The sequence below is a fragment of the Triturus cristatus genome, chromosome 2_2, assembly GCF_964204655.1.
Source record: "Triturus cristatus chromosome 2_2, aTriCri1.1, whole genome shotgun sequence".
Lineage (NCBI taxonomy): Eukaryota > Metazoa > Chordata > Amphibia > Caudata > Salamandridae > Triturus > Triturus cristatus.
In genome coordinates, this window is record NC_140582.1 from 1,008,612,026 (window position 1) to 1,008,630,904 (window position 18,879).

Sequence of the window (18,879 nt, forward strand, 5' to 3'; positions counted from 1 at the left end):
CAATTGACAGTTCATGTCCAAAGCGCTTGAAAGATAGAATTTTGGGGAAAGATTCCTGCACAGCGTTTCACTTCTATATAATGAAAAAACGGCCCAGGTAAAAACAGGATGCAGATACCTGACGGACAATAAATATGGAAGAGAGATAGGACTTCCTCCAGTCCCTCTTAATATTTGCTTTGGTTCTCGAATCACTTGCCGAAACAGTAAGGTGGAGACACACCATCAATGGAGTGCTAATTAAAAATACGCGACACTATACATTTTTATATGCTGATGACATTCTATTAACTATGAGAAAGCCATAAGACACCTAGGGGATTGTTAGACCCGGGATCCCTGGTTGGCTGAGGTAGGCACCTTAGACCAAATAGGGACCCGCGTTTCCACGTCAGGGAAAGGAAGGACACCTTCTCAGATAGCCCCCGCTCACCCCCTTGGTAGCTTGGCACGAGCAGCCAGGCTTATCTTTAAGGCAAATGTGTAAAGTATTTGCAACCATGCTCAAAGCGACCCAATGATGGCACCACAAATGGACTCCACACGAGTTTTATGAAACCGAGTATAAATTGTATATAAAAAGATATAAGATAAGACCACACGATATAAATCCAACATATGCGTATTTGTAATATTCCTCCTGGCTGGTTAGGCCACCCTAAACATCTACGGGACAATCTTCCCTACAGACAATTTTTACTTCTTAGACGCAACTGTACAGAAGTTACCGACTTCAAAATACAATCAGAGGATCTCAAAAAGAAACTTGAAAAAAGACAATACCCCAAGAGGGTAATAGATCAGGCCTAAAAAAGGGTACGCAACAACTGCAGAGAGAGTCTTCTAGAACCTGCCTACCCTAAGCCTGATGACAGACGGCCATTCTGTATTGCAACATACAACACCAACTCCAATCAGGTAACCAAGATCGTCAATAAGCACTGGCGGATCCTAAATAGTGGTGGAATGAATCTCCCTAAACCTATTTTCTCTCACAGACGAGGGGAAAGCATTTGTGACATGATTGTACACACAAGACCAAGAAATAGTGAACCAACAGGCCAATCAACAGCAATGGCTAGTATACACGGTCACCACCCATGTGGGAAATGCAAAGTCTGCCAATTTACAAGGAAAAGCAAATAAATCACTTTCCTCAACATGGGAACAGAGAAAATTCACCACTTGCAACAGTAGCAACGTAGTATACCTCATCACCTATCCATGCTTACTGGAGTATGTGGGAATGACAACACAAACAGTAAAAACAAGGATAGGAGAACACAAAAGCAACATTAGGTGCAAAAAAAGCACCCCAAAAATGGCATCCCACTTCCTGGAAAAAGGACACATACCTGAGGTCATCTCTTGGACAGTGATTGAACAGGTCCCTAACGAGAGGTACCTCTTTGAAAAGGAACAGAGATGGGTGTTCCGTTTGAGGAATAACGTTAGTGGTTTAAACGATGAAATCCCATGGTGCCAACTATGATTGTCACAAGGACCACCAGACTATCATAATGAATGGAGTTTCAGATACTTTTATATCCCATAGTTTGTCCCATTGAACATCTGAGGACATCCTTTTTCCTCATATTACATAAAACAGGAGATCATGATATATATATATATATATATATATGTTATTTTTTTTATATATATATGTAATTCTCCTTGTTTCTGCACCATGTCAACTCCAGATAGTGACCACAAAAATATCATCAAAAGGTATGTTCCTAACAACGCTGTGGTGAAACATTTGGTTACACTTGTAAATGCAATAATTCTGACAGCCTCTTGTCACTACACGCATCGCCAATCATGGTATGTGTCAACTTTGGAGGATGGATCATGCATATAGATCATTTTTCTACCGATTCAAGAAAGGCCTGTTTTTGAACTTGGCATAGAACAAATAGCCTTTTAAATCCTTAAGTTGGTCTAAAAACCGAACCCCGGTTTCTTATTTACTCATTTCCTTCTTTTCAACCGGATCGGTCATTCCCCGCCGATCCAGGAAGTAGTGCCTTTTTCATCATAGCATCGGCACAGAGGCAGCGGCCATCTTTGATTTTTCTAACGCTCTAGTCTTTCTTGGAAAGCCGGTTTGCGGGTTTTCCTTCAATTAACATCGGATACTCTATGCGAACGCATTCAAAACGTTCCACGGAGCTGCACGGAGGTATTTAGAAGCGAGGGCATATCCTTTTTCATGTGAGTAAGACTCGAGCCAAGTCTTTAAACCCGGCTCGTTTATTTAACATTCACAAGTCTTCGCAATCTCACTTTGAACACACAGTGAGATCAGTAAACACTAATGTGATGTGATTTTTCACTTTACCAACAGAGATTAATTCAAGGCAACCTCCCCTTCGGTGAAAGCTCATGAAGCCTGACTATCATTCCAAGTAGTGTATGTACATATTTGCTCTTACGGGATAATTTTTTGCCAAACTAGCTATGACAAGCGCATTTTTCCATTTCTCAGTGTGTCTACATTTCCTGATGTACGATTGATTATATCCTGACAGTGCCCCCGGGCTGTATGAAACGGGAAAGTATGTACGAGTGTGTGTGTGTGTTTTGTTTTGTCTTCTTAAATAAATGTGTGTTTTCAGCAAACTAACATTAAGTTAAGAAAGAGCGGCCAGCACAGTCGCCGGTTATCATAAAGAAGTGCAGAGCTTCAGAAACTATAGAAAAATATATCACGAGAATTTGACTAACAGTGTGATTCCACGTTATGGGGATGTGTTTAGATAAACAATCAAACAGGTTGTTTACTCCGTGTTTTTTATCATTTCAGATACCAAATTGCTTGTTGAAACTACTAGGGGCTATTTTCCCCCCATTTTTTCAGACTTGCTTATTTTTGCAGGTTGGCTTTTGAAAGATAGGCATAGAACATATATAAACAAGTAATATATTTTGAGTGCAGTAGGGATCACACTAGGTCCTGACGAGTAAAGCAGTGGGGACTGCTTACGAAACATGTTGACCCAGTAGGGGGCATCGCATTAAAGTACACCCCCTACAAATCCCCATTTTTAATGTTTCCAGCTAGGGAAGTGAATAAAATTAGTTTTTTCCACTAGTCAGGGAATTTTTAATTTCTTTGTATCTTTCACAGACCCTACCACTCTCACTCCTTCACTACACATAGCCTATTTTCACAGCAACAGTGCTCCCGCGTATCCGTAGGTTGCAGCACGCCCCGCCCCGTCGAGGGACGGGAAAACCCTTGTGATGAAGCATGACACTTTGGGATTCGTAGTGTGTGAGGGGTATTTTAAAATCCCTTAGTGCATTTCCATGACATTTCATGGATCACTACTACACTTTTTTCAGAATCACTAAAAAAACTAAAAAATAATTTTACTGGCCAATACATAGGGTAGAATCATTGTTTGTGAAAAGTTGAACAGGAGGTAGATTCTATCTTTATACCTCTTTACTCTCTCCCCCATTTGTTATTTTTCCTTGGTTGTTAGGCCAGCCAGCCCTTGTAAGTTCTGGTGATATTAATGAGCACTTCTAAACGTTCCCCTGTAGTCCTAATACAATGTTATGCACCTCATAATTCTAGAATCAGGCACTTTGCAATGGAAAAGTAATGCAATGCGTAACGCAACAATCAGGCACTGTGCAAAGTAAACATAATGCAATGCGTAACACAACAATGAGGCACTTTGCAATGTAGAAATAATGCAATGCGTAACGCAACAACCAGGTACTTTGTTATGCAGAAATAATGCAATGCGTAATACACTAATCAGGTAGTTCGTTATGCAGGAATTATGCAATGCATAATACGCTAATCAGGTAGTTCGTTATGCAGAAACAATGCAATGCGTCATACGACAATCGGGTAATTCGTTACGCAGAAATAATGCCATGCGTAGTACACTAATCGGGTAGTTCGTTATGCAGGAATAATGCACTGCGTAATACACTATCAGGTAGTTCGTTATGCAGAAATGATGCAATGTGTAATTTGACAATTCGGTACTTCGTTATGCAGAAATAAGGTAATGCGTAATACACTCCAGCACCGATCACGGTGCCTTAGGCAGTCTCTCCGCCACTCGTGCTGACTCACAGTCCGCTTCCGTCAACAGTTGCCCCCAAAACGGGTATGGTTTAACAAAAAGTGCAGCTCCGCACTCCGGCCCCGGTACTGCCACTCCCTTGGCCAGTACGGGCCGCGATACGAGCCAAAGCAGAGGCTCGAGCTGCCGGAATGAGAGAGAGGCCAAGAACGTCTTCCTCTGAGCCCGCACCCCGCCCCAGGCATCGACACATGTTACCTGGGGGGTGCAACCTCACTCTCCTCTCCTCTTCCAGCAACTTGGGCCTCCGATGCAATCTTTGTGAATTGGCAATGGCTGGCTTGGGCCGGCCAGCTCCTCTGGGGCTGCCGGACCGCTACTGCTATGAAGATCTCTGGCTGCCTCAGGGCACACGCACACAGCGTCACTGAGACTCCCTTGAGCTTCGGGTGCATGATCATGGGGCACTCCTCACGAAGGTCTCAAGCTGCACGAAGAACTCGCACACGGCGTCGTAGAGACTCACTTTCACTCTGGGTGCACGATAACAAGGCAATCCTCACGAAGGTCTCAGGCTGCACAAAGCACACGCACACAGCGTCGCTGAGACTCACTTGGATTCCAGGTGTGCACGTTAACAAGGCAATCCTCACGAAGGTCTCAGGCTGCACCAAGCACACGCACACAGTGTCGCTGAGAGTCACTTGGATTCCGGTGCACACGATAACAGTATGATCCTGACGAAGGGCTCAGGCTGCAAAAAGCACATGCACACAGTGTCGCTGAGACTTGCTTGGACTCCAGGTATCCATGATCACAGGGCACTTTCCTACGAGAGTCTCAGGCTGCAAAAAGCACAGGCACACAGCGTCGCTGAGACTCTCCTGGAAACTTTTGTGTTCCTGAGTTTCCGCAACAAGGAGCCAGCTCACCTCGGGCCCTTGGCGATAAGTTACTTCAGGACACAGCACAGCAAAGTCCTTTCAAGCAGGGGAACACAGCACACAGCAAAGTCCTGTAGCCTTTCCTTGGTTAAAACAGCAAACTGCAGGCCAGCCCCAGAACACACAGCAAGGGTCAGTCCTTTCCTTCAGTCTCTTCAGTTGTTTCTTCCTTGGCAAAGGTTCCTCTTGACCACGGAGTAGCTCCAGTCTTGTTCAATCTTGATCAAGCCATTCTCAAAAGTTCAGGGGCTTCAGCTCTCATAGTTATACCCCTCAATGGCTTTGAAGTCTTTGTGTCCAGGGGGGCACTGACCCCTGTTCAAACCAGTTCTGGGTGCCTCCCTGCCAGTGACACCTTCTTCCTTTGATTAGTGGGGGTCTGGATTCTCAATCACTCAGCAGGAGATGGGACAATTGTTTTATGGCTGTGACCCAGGCCTCTTCAAATCTAGAGACAACTCCTCCCCCTACACTCCAGATGCAGGTCTGCCTGTTGCTGTCTCACCTCCTCCCCTGGGTCAAGACATTACCAAGATCCGATCGCTTTCAAATCCAGACAGTCAATCCATAATCAGGCAGAGACACATAGAAATGTTAGAGCACAAAAACCCAGCCACTTCTAAAAGAGTGGCTTCTAAACACATAATGCAAAAATCACCTTCATAAAAAGATGTGTTATTACATTGCGAGTTTAGGCACGCTAAACTTCACCTCTCCATCTTAAGCCTTTGGGAAGATAGGCTGGAAAACATATTACACAGTCTCCCCATTCTGTCCTATGGGCAAGATGGCCTTTCCACAGTGAAAAACAAAATGGAGATTATTTCACTATCGGGACATGGTATGCACCTTAGTACATGTCCTACCTTTCACATGCACTGCACCTTGCCCAGGGGGTACCTTGGACCTACCATGGGGGTGTCTGATGTGCATAGAAAGAGAAGGGTAAGGTCTGGCAAGTGGGTGCACTTGTCAGAAAAACATGGCAGTTTAACAAACTGCACGCAGGCACTGCAATGGCAGGCCTGAGTTCCCTCATTAAAGGCTACTGGTGTGGGTGGCACAATTAGTGCTGGAGGCCCACTAGTAGCATTTGCATTACCAGCCCTGGCACACATAGTGCACTTTCCTAGGGACTTTACTAGTAAGGCAAACATACCAATCATGGACAACAAATTACCATTATACTTTATACAGGGAGCACTTGCACTTTGACACAATGATCAGCAGTGGCAAAGCGCCTAAAGCATCTAAGTTGACAACACCAGGTCAGAAAAAAGGTCTAGGGGGAAAGCAAACAGTTTAGGGAACTTTAGCCAAAAAGGGCCAAGTCCTACAGGCATATTGGAAGAAACATTAGAAGAGGTTGAGCAAAATGACACTGTATGTGCCTCTGTTTTAAAGGACAAGGGAACCCAATAGGCAATTGGTCAGGGACCTTGGGTAAGTATTTTTTATAAAAGACAGGGGTCCCTAGACAATCAGGGATTGTATGAAAAATAAATATAGGCTAAATAGAGACTATACTCTTTGTCGAGCCGGACAGGGTTTTAATCACAAGATAATTGTATGACATAGAATACATACACAAAATACAAGTGGGACACATCCAGCGTCCTACTAACATACAGAAACAAAAACAAATAAAGGGAAAGTTCAGGCAAAAAGGAACGTGTCTGCGTAGTATAAATTATAACAGACTCATGTGACGTGAAAACACCATTGCACATTTGAACTTCACAATATATTGGTTGCATATGATGTAAAGACTATCGACGGCGTTTCGATCCCTAACAAAAATGTAACGGGACCATCATGAGGACTTAGTACTTCTACATGCCTGTATACATTTGGCTTAATACTTAATAGTGTTGCCAGAGTATTTACAGTGAAAATGATGCCAACTATCAGTCACTGTGCGGAGACAACCAACCGACGATCCGTAGTTGTCAAGAGGAATAAAATGCTGGTGCTTCGGGATTAGCGAGAGGGCCAGTTGGAGCAAGGGCGGGCGCCAGGATGAATAACAGATTTGCTCAATGGGAATCCGGTCGATCTGATAGCGGAAAGTGCCTGGGGCAGCCAATGCGGGAAATATTGAAAGTTCGTCCACGGCTCGATAACCCGGCGCCAGGGGCCAGAGACAATATTGTATTTTGTCTATGTATTCTTAATCATATAATTATCTTGAGATTAAAACCCTGTCCGGCTGGACCAAGAATATAGTCTCTGTTAAGCCTATATTTATTTTTCATACAATCCCTGATTTTCTAGGGACCCCTGTCTCTTATAAAAAAACTGTATGTGCCTCAACACATGCAAATGCAGATCCCAGAATCGTGTTGGGTGCACTAGACACGCTCTGTTTTCTCTGACAAGAAGGCGGCATGCATGCATGCAAGCCCCAAGTTTTAGGGTGTATCAGATTGACACACACCGGCAATATGTAGTGCTGTAGTTTCAGACACAAATGACCTCAAGTGTGAGCAGTGGGGGATCCATGTGCCAGGATCCCCCACTGGGCCTCGCTCCCTTCAGCGCTTGCCTGTTCCTCACAGGGAACACAGGTCATGGTAATGGTGCTTAAGGCTCCAGTGGCAGGTGGTCTTGGATTTCCCTGGGTGAAGGCCCCTCACACAGCTGGGAGACTGGCATGCCTTAACCCCCAGTCCTGGTCACAGGCAGAAGTCTTGCAGAACTTATTCTCCTTGCACAGTCGGACTGCCTGCTTGATAGTTGACAATTCTGGGGTTCTCAAGCTCCATTTCTTATAGTCAATTTTCAGACACTCAATGTTCTTTAGGGTCTGAGTCTTTAAAGTTTCTGTTGGGGGTCGGCTTTCTTTTGAAATACCCTCTCCTCTGCCTTTCCCTACCTCCAGAAAGCAGTCTGCTTCAGCAGGAGGAAATCAAAATAACACAGGCCATTGGAGTGTCTACAACTTCATATCTGGATATAATCTACAGTGATATGTGTATAAAATGGTCTTTATGATTCTCTTATCAGCCCCATCTCCTTCCTAATAGGTGCCCAGTGACCTCTCTCTGAATCAGAGCGCCCTTTGACGTGTACTGAACAGCCTTGCTCTTCTTCCTCCAGTTTCTGTGTCCCACTCAGTTCACAGGAATGCAGCAATCCACAAATCAGTCTAGGAAGATTACTCTACCTCCTCATGTTCATCCAGTTAGCCCTGGGTCTCCGAAAATGGACCTGCGAATGCTCCATGTATTTTTCCATTAGCAGGCATGCATACACCCAAAAAATGCACACTACACACACTGTACAGCGCTACCTACTAAGTTGATGAAGGCCAATGGTGAGTAAAGCACACAGCAGCAGAACTTTACATGAGTGAGTCGAGTCTGAAGGACCCACTCCAGTGACACAGCTAAAAAAAAAAAGGCTGCTCCCTTCTACTGATTTCTACACAGTATGTAGCCACCAACATGCTCAAGCTACTTAACTCCCGGTAAAGGCAGTAACCTTTCACCACTAAGACTGGCATCTTTGAGGCAGGCCTGAGTCATAGTGTGCACACATGATTTGTGTTTACCCAATACAACAAAAAATCAGCACCAGGAATCCAGACATCATTGCTCCTGGGGCACTCATGGCAGGGGTACATGTCAGTCACTGTGGGAGGGACTTTCCGGTCCCAACAGACAGCCTGAGGAGGTAAAATGGTCTAACTGTTGTGTCATTCTCTTTGAGTGGAAAGAAACATATCTAACTGCCAGCCTTAAACAATACTTCACTACTAGAACTGTATGATCTTCTAGAATCAACCTCTTTCATGTTCCTTATATCAAACGTGACAGATGAGGAGGCAGATCAATTGCATTTCTGCCGGCTAACGCAGGCAATGACCTTCCTGCTCCTCTTCGTTTCATTAACAAGGAGGAATGTTTTAGGAAACAACATAAAATATGGCTATTTTCTACCACCTAATCCGACCTAAGTTGCAAACCTTCCTATTGACAGCGCCAAGACAACTATTATTTTCTATAGGAGGCGATTGCAGTACATGGCTCGTGGTTGGCCATATGTGGTGCTGGACTTACTCCAGCTATGAGCTGGATACATTTACCACAGTTTAGGTTCCCTTTATCGCTGTAGAAGTGCAGTGCGTGATACAGCAATCGGCTTACTCTTTGAGGGCGGATGTATGTCCCTTACAAAACCTCTTCCTAACCACTCCTTTCTCCTCCTGAAACCCCTCACATTTAGTAGTAAATATGTCCCTTTTTGCAGCAACTCCCCGGTCCTGGCCTCAATTGCTATTAAACAGTAAACTTACATCTGTGAGGGTCTTGCAAACAAAAGATGTGAGGTGGAGGTGGAGAGTAGCACTCAAAGGTTTGTGAATACTATTTTGTAGTACTATTGCAATAAGTATTACTAAGCATACAACAAAATGCAGTTTGTGTACCACCCCTCCACTCCCCATGGGATCACCGCCCTTTGAACCAACACATGTCATACCCTGGGACACCACACAAGCCATTACACCTCCTCACTTATCCACATACCAAACCTTCAAGATAACAAGCCCCACATCAGACCCCAGACTAGACGAGATCCTACTTTCCCTACAACAAATAAAAGTTGACATACAAACCCTTCATGACCTGATCCGGCAACCACCCAAACCCCAAGCAAAACCCACTCAACAGGATTGCGCTAGCCCGCCACCTCAGGGACCCCTCAAATGGAAAACAGTTCCTTACCCCAATGCACCATCCAGGCCAACCAGGGAAAAGAACACCTTATCACCAAGTGACATTACTTCTCTACTTCACTCATACGAACCTCCATCTCTACCAAGGGGACCGGTACACTTAGAGAACACACAGATAGGTTCCTTAATTCAATCCATCAACTCCAATGCCTCAAGACTGACAAGACACACTCCCAGAGGCATTGTTGTAAGCAACCTCACAAGAGTAACCACCCTCCATGACCAGACCATCACCCCGACCAATGCCCAGATAAAATGTATCCTTCTAAACTGTAGATCGGCAGCATGTCATGCCACTGATCTAGCCGACCTCATTATATCCAATGAACCCGACCTTATCATCTTAACGGAAACCTGGCTGACTGAATCATCCACACCCATTTTAGACATACTAGTTCCCCCGAACTACTACATTACAAGACTAGACAGACCTGAGAAGACAGGTGGTGGTATTGCCTGCATCCATAGGAACAACCTTGCGGTAAGGCGCGCAAACACCCCAGTACTCTCATCATGTGAATACCTCTGCCTACACATTACGAGCAATAACAAGCCACTTTGCTCACTACACTCTATCTACCATCCTCCTGGCAACAACCTCACCTTCATCGAGCACATGATGGACATCATAGCGACAAATGCAGGACAACAAAATACACAGATCTTCCTGGGTGACTTCAATCTCCACTGGAACGATCCAGAGGATCCAGAGGTCAATAGCTTCAAACTTTTCCTATCCGACCTCAACTTGTCCCAAATATGTGACAGCCCCACCCACGGAAAAGGCTCAATCCTTGATCTTGTAATTTCTAAAGCGGACTCCACCCAGCTAGAATCGATTCTCCCATGCGACTGGTCTGATCACTACATTATCACCTTTCACATCAAGGAAGTAGTTAAATTACTCTGTCCAACCGACGAGAACGAAAATCTGGAAGAGGAGCCTAGAAAACATCAATCCGGCCGACCTTGCATCCGCTAGTCGCATCCTCACGCCAGCTACGGTTGGATCAAACGATGTACAGGATCTGACCAATCACTACTTTAACGGTATGAACAGGGTTCTTGACACCTTAGCCCCATTACAATTAAAAAGAGTCACCGAAAAGAATTCAAACCCCTGGTATGATGGCAGACTAAATGAAGACAGAAGAGCACTGAGAGCAATTGAAAGACAATGGAGAACAGCCCCATCCACTGCCCACCTCCAACTACTAAGATGCACCAGAAATGCCTACTACAGAAAGATTCGTCGCTCAAAAGCTGACTTCATAGGTGTACAACTAGACCAAGCCAAGAATCGCCCCAAAAAATTGTTCGAAATAATCAATACTCAGTCTAAGGGTGGCCCCCACTCCCCCCAAGCCAATCCAGATTCAATCCCCAACTGTGAGGATCTTGCCTCCTTTTTCACAACAAAGACTGACAAATTAAAGGCAGACCTACTTAATGATCTATCAACCATTACCGATACACACTCAATCCCCTCATGGTCCTCCCCAAGTACCCCGTGTATCGGTCCCATTATACACGACCTCAAGAACAATGCCTCCTGGACTACCTTCAACCTCTACAGCGAAGAAACTATCCTAAACACGCTCACCACTCTGAATCCTTCCAACCACTTCACAGACCCCCTTCCAGCATCCCACGCAAAGACCTTCATGCCACTGCTAGTGCCCCTGTGGACTAGAATCATAAATTCTTCTCTCTTGCAAGGAACCATCCCTGACATCCTCAAAGCCGGTCAGGTAACCCCCATCCTTAAGAAAGTCTCAGCGGACCCATCAGACCTAAACAACTATCGACCAATATCCAATATCTCAACCTTGGCCAAACTTCTTGAAAAATGTGTCCACATGCAGCTTAGTAAGCATATAGACCACTTCAACCTGCTCGACCAATTCCAATCAGGCTTTCGATCAGGGCACAGTACCGAATCAGCCATGACCCACATAATTGATGACGCATTACAAATACTGGATCAAAACAAAGCATGCTTGCTAATCTTACTTGACCTCTCCTCAGCGTTCGACACTGTCAAACATGACAATCTACTGAACCTCATGAAGCATAGAATGGGGCTATCCGGAACAGTGTTAAACTGGTTCACTTCCTTCCTCCAAAACAGAACACAAAGATTCAAGACCAACAAATCTTTATCCAACCCCACCCCAGTCACCTTAGGAGTACCCCAGGGCTCTTCCCTCTCCCCGACACTCTTCAACCTGTTTATGGAACCACTCACAGAGCTTCTCAGCCACGAAAATATCCAATACCACATGTACGCAGATGACACACTACTCTACATTAAGATCCAATCTCTCGACGACATCAAGTCCCTGAACTCTTCGCTCCAAAAGACACAGACATGGCTTGCTAAGAATCATCTAAAGCTAAACACACTAAAAACAGAATTCCTCCTAATTGCTCCCCCCAACCAAACAACGACCATCCGTGAGTGGATGAAGCATCTAACTGCACTCGACGGTCAACCTATCGTCATTGATTCCGCTAAATCTCTAGGAATAACCCTGGATAATAAGCTAAATATGCAGAAGCACATCAGCACTGCAACAAAAGGAGCAAACTTTCAGATCCACACGCTGAGAAAATTGAAACCCTTCATTCCAGCAATGGACTTCAAACAGGCGGTTCAATCCCTAGTAATTCCCAGAGTTGACTATGGGAGCGTCGCTCTCTGTGGTCTCCCCAAGGCAACGACCGCCCCTGTCAGAGCATCAATCAATACAGCCGCCAGACTCGTTACAGGCACTAAAAGAAACTGCCACATTTCCCCTGACCTACATGCCCTAAACTGGCTACCTTTTGAGGCCAGGATCCAGTTAAAAATCGCCTGTATGACTCATAAGGCACTACACCACAAAACCCCTAGGTACCTAGCCGAAAAACTGGTATTATCAGGTGGTAACAGATCTACCAGGAGCTCTAACAAGCTGCTACTGAAACCGCAACGTTTCTCCAAGAAAAAAACGTACAATCGTACCTTCTCAGGAATGGCCCCCAGGATATGGAATGCCCTACCCCCAGAAACGAGACTCAATCCATCTACAGTTTTTTTCAAAAAAGAAGTGAAATCGATTCTCATGTCCAAATTTACCTGAACTATAGCTATCTGCATTTCTCTGTATTATGTACCTTGTATGCATTGTAACACTGTATTTTTATGTACACACCTTTTCCTATGTCAGATATGTGAAGCGCTCTGATACCCGCAAGGGTCTTGTCCGCACTATACAAAACAGTCTAAATAAATAAATACAAATATTTCTTCAACTCCTATGGAGAGTTAACAGCGACACTGTGCCCTATGGATACAAACCTATACGATAAAATTGCATGTGTATTTGTAAAGTAACTCATTACCTGCCCTATGGAAACTAAACAACATCACTACACCTTAATGCAGTGCCTAATTTGAGCATGTGGTTTAAGATGCTCAGCACCGGCACTTAATTCTCAACACCGGCACTAATGGCATTCCATAACATGGTGGCACTGTACGTCTAATTTTGAGATGAGTACAACAACAGTTTTCAATATACATTAAAAATGACAATTCAGACTATTCCACATCATTCTTATAGCTTTGAGGGACTGGAATAGACTTAATTATCACACCTGGAGGAGTGCAATGGTTAGTAGCTGTTGGCATCGCTGGCAGAGGCAATATGTGGTAGATTTCAGTGGCCTCCTAAGAAAGGCCCTGTACTTACATTTTTACAAAATAGTAATCCAGCACAGTGAACTGTATCTTATGGATGCTACCACACCCCCTTTGCATTCTACTGACTCAAAGTCATAAAATAACATAAAATGTGTCATTTTAAAACGCACATTCGCCGCAGGGGTTATGTAGGTGCTGAATAACAGCTGGTTATTGTTACCCAACTCAATGGTATATTTGATGCCCCTTTCTTGACAAATTACGATAGCACACAGGTTGTTAAATGTGGTTCCAAGAATGACACTTGTCCTCTTATTGACTACAAAGTATGTCTGTCTCGGGCTCTATAAGGTCGGTCCTTGATACAGCCATCAGTTTGCTGTGCATTAATCAGTATAAGTGGATTTGTACTAAAACAACAAAGGTTAAAAACCCTGAAAAACTATAAAAATACATGGAGCATTCTCGGTTCCATTTTGGGAGACCCAAATAGAGGATCGGCATTCATAAAATATTAAACCAAGAACATTTATTAATCCTTTCTTTCAAGACCTACATGCACCAGCTTGGCCGAGGTGCTATTACACAAAGAAACCAAAACAAAAACAAAATTAAATCATGGATTTAATTTTAGTTATTTACAAAATTACACATCGATGAGGACCACTTTTGTGTTCACCACTTCAAATGTATGCTGGTGGGGACTAATTAAGGTAAACACTAAAACCTTGTCATCATATTTGTATTTATTTTGAGAGTTTTATATAGTTTTGGCTAGACCCAAGGGTATCGGAGCGCTTTATAAGACATGTGAAACAGATACATGTACAAGACATAAAAACCATAGCATTGGTAGAAGGATTACAGGTTGACAGTGTATCCAGCAGGGATAAAAAAAATACAGCAACAATTATATATATATATCAAAATGTAGCACATGATACATCATTATCCATCGGTGCCTGTTCTGTTGAAAACACCGTTGAAACAAAACAATGTTTAAATTTTACTGTACACTATATTTGAATTACAAAAGATATATAAAAGCACAGTAGAACAGAAATGATACCGTTGAATTGTAAGACTTCTACCATACTATACAATGACAAGCCTTACCATACAATGACAGGCCGTACTATGCCATACTTTACGACAGGTCATACCATCCAAAGTTTTCATATAATCATATTATATAATAATCATTCTGAACACTTTTGTACAAAGTTTCTACAACATGACTAAAAAAACATTGGCAAACGCAATAGATCTAGCATAGGTGAGATTAATTCACTAATTAAAAAGTGGAAAAAAAGGCAAAGCCCAAAATGTTTAAGTGCCAGACTGCAGACTTTCCTTATGTTCATAAGAAAGTAAAAAAAACAGGAACATGGAAAACAGAGGCGGTCACACAAGTAGGTCATGCACAAGGAGGGGATACCTACAGTTTCAAATCCGAATCTTTCTGCAGAGATTGATTGTTAAACCACTGGTAATGATGGAGAGCACAACAAAAAGTAGTAAAGCTGGTATTATTCTTAAAATGTTTTGATCCCAAACTACGGTCGACAGGCCATACATACCAAGAAACAAAACAAGAGCTTGAGAAATGTGATATTTCACTTTCATGAACTTTGCGGCGCATTTTCCATGCGATGTAATTTTCCCACATGAAATCGTGAATAGTTATTAGAAATGAAAGTGTGTCATTTAAAGTACCCAATAGAACTGAGTAGCAGATTTTAGGCAGACATTGTGCAATTCGCCTTTTGTGTTGATAAGGTGGCCAAAACCAAATTAACCGTGTAAACTATGCATCACTGCTTCACAAACACTAAGTTTAGCTCGAAGTATTTCAACTCTTGTTTTGGGAAACTTCATATTTGGCATATCAGGAAATCACTGCAACTAAAATAAGTACTATCGAGTCAAAGGTCAGTATAATGTCATCTTGTGTTCTTTTTATGAACCGAATATTTGTAAACTCTCAGATCGTTCCCTCTGAGAGACCGCACGCCTTAAAGGCAAGACATGGGATCAGCAGAATTTTAAAATCAATTAGAGGGATATATCTGCTTTACAACTGGAAGATCAATGTGACTGTCTTGTTATGTGAAAGGAGGGAATCATAGTTCTAAAAAACCTAAACTGTGTATTTAATGTGCATTAGTGACAGAAAATTGGTTCTTAATGTAGTATCACAGTAATATTAAGTAAGGCAAATCCATTTTAAAGTTGTTAGACTTGGCATCTTTGCCTCCACCGCCTGTATTTTTGATGCTGTGCTGGATTTGATTTCGTTTTTGCTGTCTTAGATGCTTTGGGCACTTAGCACTGCTGATCAGTGTCAAAGTGCAAGTGCTCCCTGTTAAATTGTCAATGCAATTGGTTCTCCCTCATTGCCATGTCTGATTTACTGGTAAGTTCCTAGTAAAGTGCACTGAGTGTGCCAGGGCCTGTAAATCAAATTCTACTAGTGAGCCTGCAGCACTGATTGTGCCACCCATCTAAGTATCCCTGCAAATGTAACTCAGACCTGACACTGCAGTGTTTGCGAGCAGTTTTGAGCTGCCATGTCAACCTGTCAAGTGCACCCACTTGGCAAGCCCTAACCTTCTCTTTTCTTACATGTAAGACACCCCTCGTGTAGGCCCAAGGTACTCCCATGGGCAGGGTGCAGTGTATGTGAAAGGTAGGAGATGTGCTGGTGTGTGTGACATGTCCTGAAAGTGAAATACTGCCAATTTTGTTTTTTAGGTCTCGCAGAGGGCAGCGCATGCGCTGCCTCTACGAGGCATTAAGTAATTAATATTACGGGTGAAACTCCACCCATTGCGTTTTTTTTGTTTTGTCCCTTGCCATTGGTTTAAATCGGGCATTGCTGTTTTAAACTCTCTCATTATTGGCTGGTGGGCAGGTGCGTCACTTCCGTTTTCTTCCGATTTCGGAGGAAGCAGCATCGACCAACTACAGTTTCCTGACGCTGCAGGGCAGTATCTTTTAATTGTAGGGACTACTTTGTTGTTGCCTGGTGCCTCCTCTCACGCCCGGACAGGACCAGGACGTACTTGTTTTAATACATTTTAGAGGGATCACTCTATACAATTCTCTGCGCACTTCCATACAGGAAACACAAGCGGGGCATTCAACTCGCATGAGGGCAGTGCCGCGGTGCCATGCCTTGTCTAACGGGCAGTTCTTTTCAGGGTGCGTGGAATACAGATGGGAAATTAACCTGTTTTCAAAGGAAGCTCTTATCGTAAAGCGCGCGCTTCTTTCGGTTACTAGACAGTTCTCGATGCCCATTTCCAGGATTCCGAGCTACTCTGAAACCCACTCACAGGGGTGCAATCGCTAGACAGAGCAGTTCGGAGCCATGCATGCCCGGCGCTGGCACTGTTTCCTCGAGGCCCTGCGCGTGCCCTACACCACGCGCGCGCCTGCCAGCTCCAGCCCTGAAAGGGTTCGACCGATGCGTCACATTTGACAGGTTCCTGAAAGGTTTCATCACGAAAGGGAAAGAGTAAGTAAAAGCGAGCCAAGCCGGGGCTATATATAACCTGCCCTCTGTAATTTGGGGGGACGTTCGAAGCCTGCCAGCAGAGAGTGCCTGTCCACCCAGCTGCAGAGGTTTCCCTTCAGACCACAATGAACCGGCTCCTCGGCTGCACGCTTGTGATGAGTGTTGTGCTTTCGTTCTTAAGGCAGCTGGAAAGCTTCCCGGCTCCGCTGCTGAGTTCTTGCTCGTCTCCGTGCATTAGTAATGTGATTGAAGTAAACTGAGGTAAACTCTTCCTCACTGCCCTGGTTGCGGCTCTTTGAAAGGGAAGTTCCCTCTTACTGCTTCAGGTGTGATGTTTGCGTTTTCAGGTCAATGTTTTTATTTCTGTTTTCGCGTGAGCTCTTTATTAATTATTATTTTATTTACTCAAAGTACCGCGGGTAGAAATGATCACCGCATTGATGTGATGCACTGTACGAACCATGTGCTTATTTACCCATCTCAGTGATACTAATTGTATCGACCTCGGAAAGATGAGAGACTGAGCTGCCCGTCAAGGATTCACCCAAGCGACTTTTATCTTAGACACGGATTTCTGCGGTTGATGCCCACGATCAGTGACCTCTTTTTGATGGCTAGAAGGTAACCTTAGGGCTGGAGCTTGGATTCTTATGATGCCAGAAGCAATTATATATTTTGGCACCACTCTGCTTTCAATAGGTTCACGTTTCTTGGGGGCAGTACGGTGCCGTCTAGTTCAAGACGACCTATATATGGCCGCATACTGGTGCCTTCTCACCACCACACCAAAGGCATTTGACCTATTCAGCTAAACACTTGGTGTTGAAATCTGTGTGCAGCCTGATGTGAAACACTTGATTCCCTAGAGGCCTGGCTCAGCCATTCATCCTTCTGATGTTCATAATTTGTGGACAGGGGAGATGGATTATAAGAACATCTGTTCCGTATAGTGCTACAAAATGGAAATAAATGCGGTAGCAAGTGCTAAACAAAAAGTTCCACTTATTATTATTGTGATATTGAGAAAGGTGGGACAGGTGAAAAGGGAACAGAGCATGTACGGCTTGTCACAACAGTGTACGGGTGGGTGTACCTCTTGCACTTCCTGGGAGCAGCCAAATTCACATAGCTGGAAATCAGTACACTCAGCAGTAGGGCAGCGTGTCCCTTTCTCCACAAACCCTAAGTACCAATGTCTTCGTCCTCATAAGGCCCAACGCTTGAAGGTGGCTTTTACATTCTATTCTATGAACTTTCAATATTAATTTCCGATTGTTAGATTTAAGAAAAGTGCTTGTTAAGGGATAATTGTATGCAAGTGTTATTTAGTGCACTGCACTTGTTGCCTGTGTTTACAATTGCATACTACATTGGCTGGTGAGCGCTGTCTGCTACTTGCCTAACCACTGCAGTGCAGGCCTGGAATGTCATCTGGAGTAAGGTGTAAATCCCTGGGCATGGGGTACAAGGAGGCCTGCACTTACAGCATTACTCCCAGACGGCTGCTACCAGGGCTTGCAGAAGCCAGGATTTGCACTGGGCCCTGTCTTAGAGGTGCCAGTGCTTTAGGGACCCGGACTTGGGTGGAGGTCAGAGGCAGGGTGGTCTTATATATATTGTGGCCACGCACAAGCACTACAGCACGTGTGCACCAATTTTCTCTGAGCATATGACTGATAGTGCTGGTAATGGTCCAGCTTACATGAATTAGGAGCGTTTTGCCAACCCCTAAAGCACTTCCGTTTCATTCTCGCCCTCAGCACCACGGCCAGGGACCTGTTGGGAGTAAAGCAGCAGCAGGAAGTGGTGCTTGGCACCGAGGGGAATGAGCAGGTGGGACTGGCTCCTGGGCTAGGTAAGCCTGGCCACCGTTGTTGACAGGTCTCCATGGCACACGGCACGCGTGTCTGCTTTTAATTGCTCTGTTATGGTTCAGCTGG

At 44.2% G+C, this 18,879-nt stretch overlaps 1 protein-coding gene and 1 long non-coding RNA gene across 2 annotated transcripts in view; one reads left to right on the forward strand and one right to left on the reverse strand.

Moving 5' to 3' along the window:
- Positions 1–18,879, reverse strand: part of JAKMIP1 (janus kinase and microtubule interacting protein 1) — a 1,879,738-nt gene that overhangs the window by 1,079,616 nt on the left and 781,243 nt on the right.
- Positions 2,079–18,879, forward strand: part of LOC146863070 (uncharacterized) — a 374,800-nt gene continuing 357,999 nt past the window's right edge. Inside the window, exons 1-2 of the long non-coding RNA XR_014978211.1 lie at positions 2,079–2,214; positions 2,348–2,413. This is a non-coding gene — a long non-coding RNA (uncharacterized LOC146863070). The remainder of the gene's footprint in view (positions 2,215–2,347; positions 2,414–18,879) is intronic.